Genomic DNA, 17,729 nt, shown 5'->3' on the forward strand with positions numbered 1-17,729 from the left:
TTCAGTTAATTATGCATGTGAGTTCTATGAGTTCTCATTTGAACGCATAAAAGGCAAGGACCTTGGTCAATGAAAAGTACATTGATAGGAAAGGATGAGCTGCTTAACTACTTGGAAGACATGGTGGGCAATCGTGCTACCATAAGGCAAGAAATCAAGTTTAAGAGTTCGGTCCATATGAGTTTGAATTTGTCGTAAGCTTTGGTTTTGACAAATTCACATGGATAGGAACACATACACCATTAAAATCTAAGTGTCATAAGATTACCTCCTTCATGAAAATGAATGTGAGGAAATGCTTTCACTAAGAGAGATGTTTTTAAGAAGATAGTGAATGTGAAAATTGGATTCTCGAATTCGATTATGGTTACGGTATCCCTTTCCATGATTCGAATTATGAGATTTCGCAATTAGTCTGAATTGTTTAGACACACATATGAGCTATCTAAGTCAAAGGTGTATAAGTTTAAGAAGGCTTGATAAAAGATTATCAAAGCATTGAGTATTAGAAATATGAACTTAAAGAAATTCAATAGGCATTGTTTTTTTTTTCTGAAAGTTAAGCTGTTTCTGAATACATGTCAAAGCTAGTGGGAGCATAAATATTATGTTTATAATAATCATCGTGATAGTGGGAGCATAAATGTTATGCTTGTATGATTATTAAGGCAAGTATTGCAAGTTAGCAATATTCATTATAGAAAACAAGAGTCATACTTTGCAAACTTGTAAGAGTTGTAAAGTTGTTTTTCTATAATTAAGGGAGAGAATATTATGCTTCATTTCAAATCTAAAGGCTTAGGTTTTGGAATATTAATATTTTTAGTCAAGGATACATAGTGTGTTCTTAAATTTCGATCATGATTACGGCATTCCTCTTCATAATTCAAATTATAAGAACGTAGCACATAAAATATTATGGCAGAAGATTGATAAAGTATCAAATCTTTATGTAAGACATTATGCATCGTGTCCCATACGCTTCAGGTATAGGATCGATTGCAAATGTTGTAATATTTGACCATTCTAAAATTTTCCAAATGTCTAGCGCATTTAGAGGGAAAAGGACAAGAATCGGTTTTGACTAAGATAATTAAACAACTATCAAAGGACAATCCAAAGCTCGCCGAGGATTGGTCGCTTGTGAGTAGTTGGAAGTATAGTATTGGATGGACCATATCGACATTATTATGAATAGATAAGATTCTATTAAGAATGATTTGTCATATGGAAAATATGAAAAATTTTCCATATTGGGAGTTGGATATTGAGAATCAATGTCTAGATTAGAAACTTTTATGCAAAAGGATGTTCAAAGGAATGTACTTTAAGTGAGAGACATCACATCTAAGGAATTGTATTGTAACAATTTCCGATAGAGGGCTTTGTAATTTCATTGGCAATAGTCATTGTGACTTTAGTGCAGTGACATTACGAAAGGATCGTTGCATAAAATGTTAGAATCTAGCATATTCTATAAGTGGCAAGAATTTGATATTCTTTCACTTGTGAAAAGGATTAGGAGTTGTGAAATGAGTATGATTGGAAATGTGTTCATTTGATCTATTTCACAAAGTAAGAACCATAAGTAAACATTGTGTGCATGCTAAGAGCATGGGACAAGTGTTATAACAATTCAAGAAAGAAGTTGATTACCCGAAACAACAAATAATGAGTAATCGATATGGTGATAAATAAAAGGTGTTTTATTTATACTCAAAGGTTTGAGGTCATATGGGATTAGTATTATTCTTGTGTTTCACTTTGCATGTTTTGACTTCCTGAATAATTTAATTGGTTTAGAACAGTCAAATTATTCAAACGGGCCACAGTCGTTCATATGTTGGAAGTAGGTATGAATGAAGATTGTCATGAATTGGTGTGTGGATTGTCTAAAGAGTATTAGACATAAGCAAATGTTTGCTGCAACGTTCATGAGTGCTTATGAATATGATTTGAGCATTGGATTAAACCCAAGCTCACCTTGATCAATTCATGGATTGTTATCATAAGTGATTGGTGAGACGATAACATCTTATATTCTTGAAACCGAGATGTGTGAGTGGTATCTTGCGAGTCGGTTACACATTGATAATATGTAAACGCACCAGTAACTTGGTGTTATAAAACATATTGTTGTGTGTGATTCGGTGAGTGAGTGCAAGCGAGAATTGAGTCAAAGTTTATCCGCTCCTTTTATCCAAAGTAAGATAAAAGCGATATCTTTGGGCCCCTCAATAATTTAGTGATGGCACCTAAGCGCTTGGCCAAGCCGGGACTAAATTGATGTGTTCAATTATAGTCTGTTGTCAGTCGTCATAAATCGGAAATCAGGAAACAACACATAGACAGAGAGAATGATTTAGATCCATGTCTCAGTCTATACGATATCTAGAATGGAGGAATATATGATCCCTTATCTAAAGGACACGCGTATCTGATAGGATCAGAGTTGACAGCGACTTTGGAAAGCTACGATTGCAGATCAGGATCTGAAGTCATACGCAGAATAGTTATTAGACTTATCCAAGTGGGAGACTGTTGGATTAGTGTCTAAGTCCATAAGTATTTTGGTATGTACTTGACCTGATGGTGCATGGTCCTTTTGAGTTTCCTTCACCAAAGAAACTTGATAGGATGAACTATGGAGAGAAAGGATTAAATATGATTTATTAATATATTATGAGAATAATATATTAAAGGAGAAATCATATTGTTTAATTAATATTAGTCAAGAATTAATAAGAATTAAGTTTGTGGCTAAAAGAGATTAATTAAACTTAAGGGACTGGAATTGTAATTATAAGATTATTGCAATTGGGCTATGGATTACCTTATAATATAAGGTTGGACGAATTCTATGGGAAAACCCATTAGAAATCGTCCAAGGCTTGTTAAGGAAAGAGTCCATGGGTTGCTTAGGGCTTAAGCATCCAAATTAGGGTTTCCTTGTTAGATAACCCTAATAGACTCTCTATTTAAAGGACCCTTATGGCTCAAAAACGTGGTGAACTAATTTATTAGGGTTTCCACACGTTTTGGGCAGCCTCCTTCTCTTCTCTTCTTCATCCTCTTGCTCTTGGTGTTTGTGAACCATTAGAGGAGTGACATTTATGACTCTAAGCTTTCTAAAGTCAATACAAGGAGGATTTGAGATTGTTATTGCTACATAACAATCAAGGTATGATCTAAACCCTAATTTATATGTTATATTGATTATCAAATGCTAGATCTAGGGTTTATAGTCTTGGATGAATTGCATGTAGAATAGAGAAACCTAGATCCAAGCATCAGGGTTTGTATGAGCACATAGGATGTTCTTATGGCTAAAACCCATCAGAAGTACCAACTCGTCGAGTAGAAGCGGGATGAGGCGCGGAGTTAAGTCATGGACTCGCCGAGTCGGGTCCTGGACTCGGCGAGTAGCTGCTGTTTGGAATAAATCCCTAATCCAGGGGTTTGCACACTATTTAAACAACCTTATGCAGCCTCCATTCCCCCTTTATGCTCCCAAACACTTCTCATCAAAACCCTAGCCGTTTGTGCTTTGTTGAAGCCATTTTTGGTGTTCTTGTGTGATAGTAAAGCTTGGAAGGAAGAAATGAGCTAGGAACTTGAGTTGAGGACAGTAGATCCAGGGAGTTTACTTCATCTTCAGCAACTTCAAGGTATAATGCCCCTGTCTTGACTCATCTATGTGTTTATTCATCCTTAGCTTGGGATTTCTTTGGAGTGCTAAGTCATATTTCGATATTAGGAGTGTGGGGTGGGTTTTGACTTCAGATATGGGCCTTAAGAGGGGTTTCATGGCATAAAGGTTCCAAATTTAGGGCCATGAAAGCCCCATGCACATTGTAGGACACTTTATGTGGATTTTTGAGCTAAAAACCCCATGCATGTGCATCAAGTTTGGAACTTTACATATGAAGTTGACATTAGGAGGCCAGATCTATGGTTTTGGTGTGTTAGATCTCATTTAAATCAACTGTATGGAATTGGTCAAGACTGGACTCGGCGATTCCAAGGCAATCTCCTTAGAACTCGGCGAGTTGAGGACAGATCTGGTTCATCAGATGAAGGCCAACTCGACAAGTTGTTCATCAACACGGCGAGTCGGATGAGTTTTCATGGGGCATTCGGATGAGAGAAGAACTCGTCGAGTTGACGACCCAACTCGATGAGTAGGGTCGCAGATGAGGACGAGTAGAGAGTGAGGGACTCGACGAGTTGTTGTCCCAACTCGGCGAGACGGGTCAACTGGAAGTTGACTTTGACTTGAATTGGTTGGGGGTAAAATTGTCATTTGACCCTAAGAGTATAGAAATCAGTTTCTAACTGAGTATTTGTGGGGTTTTGTAGCCGGAGGATTTCCGGAGCAGCAGCGGACGGAGGTTTCCTGCACTGATTATCAGCAACTACCTGTACGAGTTGAGTTACCTACCAGTAGGGGTGGGTCTAAGGCCACAATGCCGGCCCGCCAATAAGGAGTACTTAGAAGATGATTGTCTTTGTGATAATTATCTTGGTCTGGTATGTGTTTGGTTATGAGTTATATCTGTATGTTATGTTTCATACATGATAGGGATAGTTTCTCTGATAGTGGTCCTTAGTAACTGTATGCTTATATCTTGTTATTGTATGCTAGTGATAAGGGGTGGAATAGTCTCCAGTTATCGGTTGAAAGATACCGATGACGATTACCGGTTGAAAGATACCGATGGTATTGTATGGTATGTGGTATGATGGGGGAACTCACTAAGCTTTGTGCTTATAGTTTCAGTTTTTGGTTTCAGGTACCTCTTCGTCTAAGCGGAAAGAGTCAGCGGCGTAGCATAGCATCACACACACATCGGATTTTCCGCACGGCGTTTTCTGGGATGGTACTCTGATATGTTATTTGTTTATGTTGAGGGTTTCAAACATGATACTTGATTTCATGAGATGACGTGTTTATACAATATTTTCTAGTGAATGTTTTATGAGTTAATTAATTAAAAATGAAATTTTTGGACTTGAATTTTGGGATGTTACACCATTACAAGTGAATGCTTCAAAATAGAAAACACCATTAAGATAAGCATTAATTGAGCCCTTTTCATTATCAAATGAATATCTAAATCCTTTTCTATATAAACCATGAAAAGAAATCATGTTTCTTGCCATATCTAGTGAATAACAACAGTTATGTAAATCTAGTCCAAATCCATTACTAAGCACTAAAGAGTAAACTCCAATATTGGTGACAGGCGATGATTTTCTGTTCCCCATGATTAAGTTTATCTTCCCATGCTCCACATACCAATTTCTTCTTAGGCCCTAACAAATCAGAACAAATTTGAAAACCACATCATGTATCAAGAACCAATGAAATAGCATGCGATGAATCATTAGATTTAATAATTTAAATACCTGCGAAGGACGGCTTGATCTTTCCATCCTTGATATATTGCAGATACTTCGGGAAGCTTCATTTTCAATGCCCTATTTCGTGCCAGTAGTGGCACTCTGCCTCCTTGGGGTTGGAGTTGGGTTTAGGAAAACCAGCCTTGGTTACACTAGAAGAGGTACCATCATGGGACTTTCCCTTACCATTGCTCTTTGAGGGAGCCTTCCTCTTCTTACCCTTTCCTTGTCCAATTACCAAGACTGGGGCAACAATAGAAGTAGGAGTTGATGTAACAGATTTGTCTTTGAGGTTGCTTTCAGCAGTCCTCAGCAAGCCTTGAAGCTTTCTTAAAGTGACCTTTTCCTTGTTCATGTGGTAGGTCATGCAGAACTCGTTGTAGCAGGCAGGAAAAGAGTGAAGGATGATGTCAATTGCCAGCTCTTCATCAAAGTTAACATTTAACTTTAGTAGGCGATCAACATATCTTTGCATCTTTTGCAGATGAGCAGTAAGGGACTCTCCATCACCCATTTTGGCAATGATCATCGAAGTGATGATCTCGTACCTCTCTCGCCTAGTGCTTTGGTGATACCAGCCCAGCTGATCTTGATGCATCTCATAGGGATACATGTCCTCATAGGACTTCTAGAGTTCTGTACTCATAGTCGCTAGCATGATGCAATGAACTTTCGTAGCATCACGCTCATGGGCCTCGAAGGCAACGATCTCTTCAGCAGAGGCAGTGTTGATGTTGATTTCCTTCAGCTTCTCATCGAGGACATATTCATTGTCTTCGTAAGGAGTGACCATTCGAATATCGCGGATCTAATCATTGAAATTGGACCTGTGAAAGATCACTCTCCCACACAAGTTCATGAGTGAGAACGAGCCAGAGGAACCAGAAGCGTTGTCGTTCACGTTAGACATTTGAAATAGAAAAGAGACAAGTTTGATTAGAAATGAATCCCCAATTAAACACCCAAATGAGAAATTAGGGCTAGGATCCAACAACATTATTTACAAATTAGAAGAGGGATGTCGTAATCTAACATGCAAATAATTTTAAGGTAAGTGAATGACGATTGATGTGCACAAAAGTACCCACTAATTTTAATATTTATAACCTAACAAACTTAGACTAACTATGCACTTATAGGCAGTGTACCTAGTTAGATTACAGTATATCTTAGGTAAGTCGGGTGTCGATCACAGGGAACGGTGGTTAATTAAGTTAATATATTTGATTATAAGTTACAGATCACGAAAATAATAAAGAAATAGTTTAATAAATCTCAAACTAACAATTAACAACTCTCGATAAACTAACAGGAAAGCAAATCTCTTCAGGTACTTTGGTTTAGATAAATTACACCTTAAAAACATAGACAATTGCATACACAAATTCATTTATTCATGTTCACCGATTCCTAAAATGATTAGATTCGCGTTCACTATAACTAATCCTTTAGCAAACAAGTCAATTTAAACAGTGATCAGTTGTTCAAACTAACATGCTTCCTAGTGTTCAGTTCGTATCAAGCAAGACTTGTAAATATAGTTAATCAAATTACTAATTCAATTTAACCTCTTGTTTTTGGTCATCAAACAAGGCTCACACATTAACTTACTTATTCCAAAGTTAATCCTAGTTTCACATTAGTTATTCCTAGACTTATAATCTCGATGGTCATCAAAATCATAAGAGACAAGCAATCAAGCAGATGTTCATACAACTCAATTCACTTAACAATTAACAGCAAATAATTATCATTAATACGTAAGGATCTTTTAAAAAGCTTGGCAAGATAAATTAAACATAAATAAACAATTCAATATATCAATTAGTCTAATAATCAAAGCTTCATTCAATCATAAACACAAAGTAAAAGGTTTTTACACCCAAATCAGAAACTAAATACAGAATAGGAACACAATGGAATGCTAAACATGGTCACGTTAACAACCCATATGATTACCGACACGTATCTGCTCTCCAACCCTTCCGATCTCCACTCCCGTTAGCTTAACGGCCTTCCGGTCGCCTTCTACACCCTCAAAACGGCTTAACAGAAGTTTAATATCGACTAAATTAAGTTGGAAGTCGAATTCCCCCCTCTGGTTAGCTGATAATCGACTTTTATAACCTTTGTAACCGACTTATGTACATTGGGCGTAAGTCAGATACGCTGAGCGTACTAAGGATTTATACGCGGTTGAGTTTATTCGATGTCAGCCATTACGTGAGGTGTAAACTAATATTACGCTGGGCGTAATTTGAATTTGGTCGTTACGCTTGGCGTAGAAGTTTTTCATGTGGGGCGTAATTGGCTCCTCCAGCATTTTTCCTTTCTTTTAGCTTCTAGGCCCGATTTCCGCTTCAGTCTTTTCTTTTGTGCTTTATCGACAACGAATAGCTGCAAAACATAATTCAAAGCATTATAAGTACTTTCTTGTTCTAAAAGAGAATAATAAAGGCCAAAGTATTAAGATATAATGCATAAAAATATATATATAAATACACATATCAAAATACCCCACACTTAGCCTTTGCTTGCCCCCAAGCAAATTTACTTTTATTTTACCAATATCGCACTAAACAATCCATTTAAAACTCAGCCATTATGTTAAGACCGCAACGCATGAATTTGTGTCTAAAATTTTCCTAAAGTACCCCCCCCCCCATACTTTAAATACTCATAATCTTCATAAACACTTGCCCACTTTTTCCGAACAATGCTCATTTTATGCAACCCTCCGAATCCATCCGCAGAAAACCTCCTTATCCTCAAGGTATTTTTAGTTGAGCAACCTAAGCATACATAATCTAGAATTACAATTTATGATACCACTATGGAGCTCTTTTGGAATTCTTCACTTCTTTGACATTTGATCTTTGATTTTTTTGAATTCACCACCTTTGTTGTTTTGATTTTTGGTATCTTCAACTTTTTGAATTTCTTGGAATTTTGATCTTTTGATCTTCACTTTATTTGCTCCAAAATTCTTCAACTTTACTCGTAATTCTCTCTTTTTTTTATGTTACATGTACCTCAATTTTTCCACTCAAAACCTACATGTTTAAGCAGAGGCGCTCAACCTCAACCTTTATTGGTTAATGATAATAATTTTCCTGGATAAATTTCAGGTTTAGGCTGCTAAACATATTGCATCCCTCAAACCAAGCGGGGTTATGTTTTTGTTCCATGATTTCACTAAAATAAGGGAGGCCACAAATGCATTATAACATGTATTGGCTCAACTAAACATTTGAGTTCTCATCAGATCATTTCATACAATATTAGCAAAATTTAAATTATCACTAGATTTTTCTAAATTAAACTATTATTTCAAGTTTTAAAATTTTTAAATTTCCTAAATCTAGCAATTTCCTAACTATTATTTCATAATTTACTATTAATTTTAATTTACTTTTACCGACCCCCTACCCCACACTTATTTCATACAATGCCCTCATTGTATGCTAAAACAAATTAAGAACATAAAAAGGGAGAAAAAGGAACAGACTCCCCAGGATAGTTGTGGCGAGATCGAATGGGGCTGCTACAAGTTGCTCCAAATATTGTTGAAAGACTGGAAACTGGAACTGCTGCTTCTGAATTTGCCGAAAAATAAAATCAAGACTGCCGACTTCAAAAATGTGGTGCAAAAGATTGCAAACAAATGCAATGTATAGTAACCATGACGTGGGAAAGTGTCGACCACATCGTCTCGTCAAGAATGACATCTCTAATCGCGATGAAAAATCCCCCACAACATAGGAAAGTGTCAACCATGTCATGGCAGTCGGGATGATACTTCTTCCTCGCGTCAAAATAAAACTCTATGGTGTAGGAACAACTCATCTATATCATAAGAGTCAAAATATCGTAAAAATGCCAATCTTCTAAACAATCGCTCACGAAATCAAAATGCACCCCACACTTATGACAAATTGTGGGTCTTGACTATAATCTTCGAACTCTCACACGACTCTCTCTCTCTAGCAACAGTCGGACCTAGCTGCTGAACTTACTGCCAGCTTTCTAAGGGCGAAAATTCTGCAGAAATCTAAACAACCAAAGAGCATCAACATGGAAAACAAAAGTAAAACATCCAAAATTAAAGTTTAATTACATACCAAATAAAATAAAAAACTAAAAATAACACAAAAAACACAAAAATAAAAATAAAAAGGATAACTAAATCACTCATCATCTCCATCATCATCATGCTGTGTCCCAGAAGTACCGGCCTCATCATGTCGTGGCTGGAATGGTGGTGGGTAGGGAGCCGAGTACTGAAACCCCTGGTGGGCAAAGAACGCGTTCAACGCATCCCCATACCACTATTGTTGCATGTCTACATGTGCAACATACTCACTAAGGTTTTGGACCCTCATGTCAAGACGGTCAATGCCCTGAGCTAGGTAGTGCATATCAATCTTCGGCTCAGGTCCCTGTTGCGCTCCCCGAGGAGCAGGTCTACACCGCTGGACCCGTCTCGGCTGTAGCTCGGCGGCACCCTCCTCGTCCGCCACATCATCTGCTCGTACTCGCAAGACACCATCTCCGCCCCGCTCGAGTACACGCATCGACTCCAACAGTTGAAGGCTCATCGGCCTCATATCGTGGAACACCATCGATCTCGTGATCTCACGCGTCAACAACTGATATGATCGGGCTAACCGCGTGATAAAATGCCCTCCACATATCGGGCTATCCTCCCGAAGTCCCCTGGCCCTTCGTCCCAAATATGCAGCTAAAGCAACTGGAAGGTTCAGGTGCCTCCCTGGGGTAACAAGTGCCCATAGGAAATACAAGTTTGTCGAAGGCACTCTCTCACTGTTTTGTGGTGCGTAAGAGTCATGGAAATCAACCGGTGTAGTAGTCTATAGATACTAGATCGAATCATCCTACCCCGTGCAGTAGATGGCGTATAAACTCCTCCCGTAATCTCGGCCCAAAAAGTGTTCTCGTTATAGTCATCTGGCTGCTCCGTAAGACAATCAGCAAGGAATGCTGGGAAGTGGACACTCCTCGTCTCATTTGCTGTGTATATACCCACTCGAGTCGCAAGCTCTATGACACTGCATTCCCGGCTCACTCCCCCCAGTCTGAAGGCAAAAGCTGTCCTGTCATCGGGTGCCTTCCTAGGATCATAGGAAATTGTAGCGTAGAACCCCAGCAAAAATTCCCGATAAACAGGCTCCTGGATCCTGAACAATCGTGCCCATCCCTGACACACGATCAAATCCACACCACTCGCATCCGAGTGCGTGTATTGCAAAAAATCTTGGATCAGTGCAGCAAGTCCAGTCCGGGTCGCCAAGTCCCAGTCAAATGAGGGTGCTATGTCGATCTCCTTGGTGAGCAGCAAACTCAAACTGTTGACATATCGTGCCCGGGTTGCATCGTTCCGCGTTTGCGGAAATTGTAAGAAACGGTGATCCGTCACATCCTCGGGTGGGTTGGTCCGTTGAGTTCTTTGGGCCATAATCTGCACAAATAAACACAAAACCAAACAAAACATAATAGCATTAACAAATTTTTAAACCAAAAAAATTGGAGCTGGATATGGACAGTACGTTGGGCGTACGTCCAGGTTCATGAGTCTGTGTTCGGCGTGTTCTAAAATCAATACTCATGAAAAAGCTTTCAATTTACGCATATACGCAGGCAGTGTAGTAGAGAAAACGGGACCATATCTAACATATAACTGCGTATCCAAGGCAGTAGGGAAAAAAATCGGGGACTCCTTTAAAAATCAATCCCCTGTAATCTCCTTGTCTATTCCAAATTAGCAAACCCTTTACTGGGAATCTTTATAGGGCAGTCAATCGAAGTTTACAGGACGTACGATTGGCGTACGTCCCCGAGCTCAAATTGATGGATGTATCACGGGATTAAGGACAAATTAAGTCCTAGGGTTTAGTTAATTGATAGAAATCGGTCTATTCAAGTGGTAATCAGAACATATATTTGCGAAATCGACCCTAATTCAAGAACCCTATAAACCCTAGATTTCGAACAAAGGCATTTTTCAGCTTATTCCATCGATTTAAACACAAATGCAAAACATTGAGTGCCCGAAAACATACCTGTGTGTCGAATTTTACAGGAAAAGAAGAAAAATCGAGATTCTTGGAGAGAGTTTGCCGTCACAGTTCGTGTGCGAAGGAAGGAATTGTGAAAAAGTAACAAAAAAGCCAAGGGTCAAAAGATATAACCTGGTCGCTGAGTTACGCTGGGCGTAAAACAAGGTTACGCTGGGCGTAACCCCAACTCCATGAAAAGTGTATCCGCGATCTGGGGTTTATTACGCTTGGCGTAATTCAACTTACGTTGGGCATAATGAAGTATTCCTTTTCTTTTAATTAAAATTTCTTTTCTTTTCTTTTAACTATTTAATTAAGGGACTTTAAAACTTAATTATTTTTCTTTTTAATTGCTTCAGCAACTGATGACTTCCCGATGAGTGAAAAAAATGAGACGTCATAATCACTTATCTTTGTCAAGATCAAACAACAATGGTCGATTAAAAACCTTTGCATGCAAGAATTGGTTTGCGAAAACACCCACTTTCGGGACCCGTTAGAATATTTCCTTTGTTTTCTTTGCACCTTTAACTAAAAGCGGAACAAGAAGTGACCTAACTAGTCAAGAACAGCAAGAGCTCGGTCCTCCACTTAACCACCACAATACGCCTTGCTATACTACGCCTCATCGATTGAGTTGGACAAATCAACAAAGTAGTAGGCCAACCAGGTCAAGAATTCCCTAATCGCTTTCATCCTCGAAACCCATGCAAAAAGTAAAGTCAAGCAATGTGTATTATCCCAAATTCCTGCAATTAACAACAACAACCTTCCCGACAAGTGAAATGATATCAACGCAATTCAAACTAAAAATAAAAACTAACTAAAAACAAATAACGAATAATCAAATAAACTAAATTAATGACAAGCCGTTCCCCTGCAACGGCGCCAAAAACTTGATGTGCACAAAAGTACCCACTAATTTTAATATTTATAACCTAACAAACTTAGAATAACTATGCACTTATAGGCAGTGTACCTAGTCAGATTACAGTATAGCTTAGGTAAGTCGGGTGTCGATCACAGAGAACGGTGGTGAATTAAGTTAATATATTTGATTATAAGTTACAGATCACGAAAATAATAAAGAAATAGTTCAATAAATCTCAAACTAACAATTAACAACTCTCGATAAACTAACAGGAAAGCAAATCTCTTCAGGTACTTTGGTTTAGATAAATTACACCTTAAAAACATAGACAATTACATACACAAATTCATTTATTCATGTTCACCGATTCCTAAAATGATTAGATTTGCGTTCACTATAACTAATCCTTTAGCAAACAAGTCAATTTAAACAATGATCAGTTGTTTAAACTAACATGCTTCCTAGTGTTCAGTTCGTATCAAGCAAGACTTGTAAATATAGTTAATCAAATTACTAATTCAATTTAACCTCTTGTTTATGGTCATCAAACAAGGCTCACACATTAACTTACTTATTCCCAAGTTAATCCTAGTTTCACATTCGTTATTCCTAGACTTATAATCTCGATGGTCATCAAAATCATAAGAGAAAAGCAATCAAGCAGATGTTGATACAACTCAATTCACTTAACAATTAACAGCAAATAATTATCATTAATACGTAAGGATCTTTTAACAAGCTTGGCAAGATAAATTAAACATAAATAAACAATTCACTATAGCAATTAGTCTAATAATCAAAGCTTCATTCAATCATAAAAACAAAGTAAAAGGTTTTGACTCCCAAATCAGAAACTAAATACAAAATAGTAACACAATGGAATGCTAAACATGGTCACGTTAACAACCCATATGACTACCGACACGTATCCGCTCTCCAACCCTTCCGATCTCCGCTCCCGTTAGTTTAACGGCCTTCTGGCCGCCTTCTAGACCCTCAAAACGGCTTAACATAAGTTTAATATCGACTAAATTAAGTTGGAAGTCGAATTCCCCCCTCTGGTTAGCTGATAATCGACTTTTATAACCTTTGTAACCGACTTACGTACGCTGGGCGTAAGTCGGATTACGCTGAGCGTACTAAGGATTTATACGCGATTGAGTTTATCCGATGCCAGCCATTACGTGGGGCGTATACTAATATTACGTTGGGCGTAATTTGAATTTGGTCGTTACACTTGGCGTAGAAGTTTATTACGTGGGGCGTAATTGGATCCTCCAGCATTTTTCCTTTCTTTTAGCTTCTAGGCCCGATTTCCGCTTTAGTCTTTTCTTTTGTGCTTTATCGACAATGAACAGCTGCAAAACATAATTCAAAGCATTATAAGTACTTTTTAGTTCTAAATGAGAATAATAAAGGCCAAAGTATTAATATATAATGCATAAAAATATATATAAAAATACACATATCAACGATTCACTAATTTTCCACCATGAAAAACGTAAAAGAGATTAAGTTTTAAATGTATTGAAAACTCCTAGATCCTTTTGAGATTCATTGAACTTTTCAATGGCATGTGTAAATCTCGATATGCCCCTTGTTTGTGACTGGGATGTCGAGGATCACAAAACAGGGTGTAAATAACCATGCAAATATACAGGGTGCCCCTAATGTTATAGTCAACTAATCGACGTGCCGGTTAGCCACACACACTCCATCGATCTATGACAAACATCGAGTCACCCTTTGCCACCTTTTCTTAGAACCCAAGTAGTGTGCCGGTTAACCACACATGCTCCACTAACATCTTAGCAAGGGTACACATTGTAATTTCATGGAATTGCATCAAATCCACTTTTGCCTAAAGTAACTGAGATTGGGAATTTTTTAAAACATTTAGTCACTTTATAATTCATTATACTTTTAATGAGGAAAGGGGTTTTCCCTATCCTACTAGTTCGGCTAACGACCCTCCACCAATCAAGGAAGCGGTGGGTGAGAGTGGACACCCATTAAACGGCCATTTTATAGGCCTTAACCTTATACCCCCCCCCCCTTATAGATCGGCTTCGTGAATGAGGCCTACTAATGGTAAGACTAGCAGTTTAAGTTATATATATATATATATATATATATATATATATATATATATATATATATTCTTATAATATTATAATAGTATAGGGTGGACTTTAAACTTGTAAAATTCTAATGTTTGAAATTTAAATAATTCAAAATTAACTTTTAATCAAAAAATTAAATTTCAAAACATGATGGTAAGTACTGAAAGTTTTTCAAAACTTATCAAGAAGATTCTAGATTAAACTTCAAATAATACAATTAGACAATTAATCGGTGGTTACCTAATTTTGACCTAATCTAATTTCTTGCATGATAATTCAACAAATAATTCAAATAATCAAATTTTATCATATAAGGAAATAATTATTCAATTAATTTGAAATTATCTTTTATTTAGGCAAAAATAATCACCCAATATCATAAAAATCAGAATTTTATCAATCAAAAATGTTTTGGCAATTATCCCTCAGAAAAACAGGTGGGAAATCCTGATTTCCCCTTTGTCTGACATCCGGACTCGCTGAGTCACTACATGGACTCGCCGAGTTGGGCTGACTCGCCGAATCCATCTAGTGACTCGTCGAGTCTGTCAGGTAGAGTACCAAAAAACGAATTTTGCAAGCAAGATGAACATACAAGGCATCAAATACAATAGAAACCAATCAAGGCTCTGATACCACTGATGGTTTTTACACAAAAGAACAATCCTATGTTCTCATGCGAAAACCCTAATGCTTGGATCTAGGTTTATCTACTGTACATGCAATTCATCCAAGAATTAAATAACCTAATGTAGCATACTACAAAATTTTAGATCTACATAAATAACAAAGTATGAATGTTACCTTCAAGTAGTTGCAAGATTTTTAACTCTTCAAAGCTTATGAGATCAAGCACCTCAAATTTGATGCCTCTAATGGCTTACAGACACCACAAGCAAGAGGATGAAGATTAGGAGAGATAGAATGAGGGACACAATTTCGGCTATAAGACTCCAAGGGATCAAGTGGCCGAACCTTCCAAAACAAGTCCCTTGGACGAAAATAACATGGGCTACACCTCCTCATTTTCTTCCCCCTTATTCCTTAGGATTTCACAACCCAAAATCCAATTATCTTATAATTGCAATTCTAGTCCCCTTTATTTAATTAATCTCTTTTAGCTACAATAATTAATTATTTAACTAATATTAATTAAAAAAATATGATTTCTCTTTTAATATATTATTCTCATAACATATTAATAAATCATAGTATCCTCTTTCATAATAAATCATCCTGTCAAGTTGCTTTGGTGAAGGAAACCCAAAAGGATCATGCTCAACCGGGTCAAGTAATACCAAATATAGTTAAGGAATTCGACACTAATCCAAAAAAACATCTCTTTGCTAAAAACCTTCATTTCAAAACAAGAGGATTGTGAAGAATGGGTGGAAGATGAGGACACTTTTGAAGATGAGGGGATAAATCTTAAGGGTCTTATGACTCTTGTTAATCATTCCCCTTATTGTGATCGCAACATGTGCAACCCTAATATCTCTCAATTTGTCCAAGAGTCAAGTCAACATCCAGAACATACTTGGTTCTTTGACAATGGATGCTCTAGACACATGATTGGTCTCAAGTCCCTTTTAACATATTTTATGGAGAAAGTTGGTCCGATGGTGGTCTTTTGTGACAATAGTGAAGGAATTGTCATGGGCGTTGGAACATTTGAGTGCATGGCATTCAAGCTAAAGAATGTGTTCTATGTTAAGGGTGTAAAACACAATCTAATCTCCATCAGTCAACTTTGTGATGCTGGTTACAAGGTTTTCTTTGATTGTAATAAAGGAAAGGTTTTTGACTCTAAGAACAAAACTGTGCTCACTATAATCAGGGTCAACAACATTTATATGCTTTGATTTTATTTGTTTATACAATTCTACTTTTTTTTAACATTATGCTTCGCTACCTTAAAACTTTTGAACATAAGCTACTTTTTTTTATACAATTCTACTTTTTCTTAACAAAGGAGTATACATTATACTACTAACATTGTCCATATATGATCTTCTCTCTCACCTTCCATATCTCAGGATCTTCGGTATTCATCTCAACATTGATCTTAACTGATTTGTTTTTCTAGAAAAGATCAGTGTGTCATTCCTTCGGTGTATCATCTTCATATTAGAGCTAGTTGAAGCTGGCTCTGCATATTTTCTGCAGTGCAAATGACTCACTCCTTGAGCTGATGCTGATGCTGATTGACATGAAGCATCTTATTGATGAGGCCAGATATGAGAGAACTGTGCCAAAATGTGTTCTTCTGGGTAAATATATCTTTCTTACTGGACAACCTATCTCTATTGCAATGGAATAAAGTGAATCTAGGAGATGTAGCATGACTAATTTCCATAGATGATGTGACTGCAACACCGATTCCTATATGAGATCTAAAGACCTCTTCAATAGGACAATGCTCCTCATCTCTTCCATCATGGACAACAATGACTGGAACCTTTGACTTTTTTCTTGGTGACTCTCATAACTCGAAGGCTACAAAGATTGGATCTTTTAACTCGTTGGTTACAAAGATTGGTTCATGAACTTCTCTGTTCCTTGGTGAACATGAAGCTTGGAATCAATCTATAATACTTCAACGATTATAGGCATTCTCTTTATTTGGTTCTATGAATTGTGTTTTAGTTTAATATATTTGAACTTGTTTGTTCATTATTATATAGAAAGTGTTGAGGGATAGATTTCTCAGAAAAAGGAAGTTCATTTATCACCATACAGTTCAAAAGATTTGATGAATTAAGTCTTTATCTCCTTTCTAAAAAAGCTGCACAAATATTGCTTTTTAGAATATTTCCGCATTTGACTAACTCTTTTGTTTGTATTCTTATATTATATATTTTGTCTTGTACCATTTTTAATCATTTTGATGGTGGCTTTTCACAAGCCAAGTATGTAACTATTGACGAGGCATTTTCCCTAGAAGCATCTTGTTGTATGTGCCTAAATCTCTCTAAATATCTCATCAGTGAGACAATCTGCTAAGATGACATTGAGTCACCCTCTCACGTTGATTGTCTAGCATAGTCTAAACTTTCAAAGTGAGAATGCCTAGTCCAAATAAAAAAATTATAAAAAGGCTTGAGTGTTTATTTTTGGTTAATCGTCCCTGACCTGAATCTATCCCTGGAAGCATGCTTGTCGTATGTATCAAGTCGAATGTTCTGTTGAAACATCAAGCATAACCCAGTGGCTTACCTTGATTGCATAGTCATCAACATCGAAGATACTTTTCTG

Source organism: Lactuca serriola, chromosome 5, assembly GCF_051521515.1.
Source record: "Lactuca serriola cultivar US96UC23 chromosome 5, Lser_US96UC23_V15, whole genome shotgun sequence".
Taxonomy (NCBI): Eukaryota; Viridiplantae; Streptophyta; class Magnoliopsida; order Asterales; family Asteraceae; genus Lactuca; species Lactuca serriola.